Genomic DNA, 2,243 nt, shown 5'->3' with positions numbered 1-2,243 from the left:
CTATCAACGGTGGTGATTGGTTCGACTGTGGCTGTAAAAATTTAGTTGTAAAACTTTAGTTGTAGGTAAGTCGGTTGTAGCTGTAAAGTTGCTGCTGTAGATTTTGCTGTAGAGACTTTTACTGTAGTTAAATTTGTTGTAGCTGTAAGGTATAGACTGTAGATATTTTAAAATAAAATATGTAAACTACGTGATTTTTAAAATAATTTATATTAATATTTTTCTAATAATTATCAAAGTTTACTATTATTTAAAATGTGATATGCAAATAATATTTATGTTATAAATATTTCAGTAATTTAAAAACACCCAAAATTAAATTAAAATTGCTATAAATGGTTTTATTACGATTATTTTATTTCTTTCATATTATAGATAGTTATTTTAATTTTAGAGATTCTACAGCATATAAAAAGAGGATATAGGTTTTCTGTCTAAAATACAAAAGAATAAAATTTGTTTTATTTTTTTTTTGCTGTATAGCTTAAAAAATAAAGTTAAAGCATGATTGATAAAAGTTAATAGAAATTGGATGTATGCTTTAATTTTTAGTATGGAGATAAAGTCCAACTAATGACCTCCAACATACAATTATACCTAAAAAGTCTTCTGCCAACTATTTGGTTCTTCTCACGTGTAGACTTTGTAATGTATCATCATATAGTAAGGGTTTCTTCTAGGTAGTAGATAGACTATACTACTAGTTTTTTATCTACAGTTTCAACATTTTTTTTAAAAATGAGATTTTATAATCGATCTGGAAAGTAGAAATATAGATACTCGATTACAAACCGACTCGAACAAAACAACCCAATTTTTACGGTTCCTAAACTAGCTTCGCTCGACCCATCATCTTCGGCACATTTCACTAGCTCGTAACCATAGTCTTCGGGAATCGGAAACTGTTTTCAACCTTTAACGTAATCTCAAGAAGGTGAGATTAACTTTGTTTCCTCGGATACCGGTGTTTCTCAACACGCTTTTGGGGTAGCTGGCCCCCGATGGACTTATCGAGTTTGTAACCGTTACCGTCTATTAAGAACTTTACAATTGAAGTGAAAGAGACCGTGTACTATCACCTCAGCGAATGTCGAGACTCTAACTGTACCATCACTTCCAAAACCATCCGAACATCATGAAGCGGGTCGGTTCACCGACACATCCATTCTAGAAAGCCTCCAAACCTGCAAAATAAGTCAAATAACACCACCACAAGAGATCAACAAAGCTAATGTGGCACCGGGAAGTGACAGTTGACCAAATGCTGACACCAAGTCGGTCGATGACTCCCGAGACCAGCTCGACATTGTGAACTCTGAGAACCGAAGACCGTTATCTTGACTATGAAACTCCTAACTGGCGTCAAAAGAGGAGTAAACCTCAAGGAGACGGACTTCACTTAGAAGCAATAACTTCAACGGAGAAGCCAGAAGGGATGCTATAACGAGACTAGACTAAATGAAGCAGTACCACAAGAAGCATTCTTGGGCCATAGACGACCGTCGGAGTCACTACCAATCACACACACACGAGCCCTGAACAGAGGCCCAATTCCATCACCGCATGCAAACCGGGGTCTAAGCTTGCCTCCGAGGTCAAGACGACCAACGAAGCTCATCTAATCTGCAGAGAGAGAGAGGAACTGGATTCCTCCTGCACCGAGGTGGCCAAGAAACTAACCGCCACAGAAAGGTGTATCCCGAACAGAACCTACACATAGCACCACCGCAGAACCGAAAGGAGACACACGTCATCTAACCTTGTCAACGACGAAGAACCCCAAGTAGATCTAGGACAAGAAAATCAATCTACACTAAACCCAAAAGCCGACTGCTTCCATGAAGGGACGGACTGCTTACCCTCCTCGCCTAGGAGCCAGAAAAAGATGAGACGTCACTGGCAACATACACCTCGCGAGCAGTGAAGAACACCGATTATAAATTCCCCTTCGGATATGCGACATATCGGTAGAGAAGCGAGAATAACAGAGAGCAGCAAAGGGGAAAAAGGAGAAGAGGAGAGGAGGAGCCTCTCGCGCCGACCGCCGCGCTCACGCGCACACCTGTCGCTGAAACAAATATACACGCACTTTTGAAAAGGAGGGTCGGGAAAAAGAGGTTTTTAGGAGAGAGAAAAAAGTTTTCTTCAACTTCATGTGCTAGTTTCAATATTTTACCTTTTTACAAGTTTATTTTATCATTTACTTTTATATATGAAATCAATTTTTTAAAAAAATAAATATT

This window comes from Brassica oleracea, chromosome C3, assembly GCF_000695525.1.
Source record: "Brassica oleracea var. oleracea cultivar TO1000 chromosome C3, BOL, whole genome shotgun sequence".
Taxonomy (NCBI): domain Eukaryota; kingdom Viridiplantae; phylum Streptophyta; class Magnoliopsida; order Brassicales; family Brassicaceae; genus Brassica; species Brassica oleracea.
The sequence above is the reverse complement of the archived record's forward strand: the minus strand, read 5'-3'. Positions refer to the sequence as shown.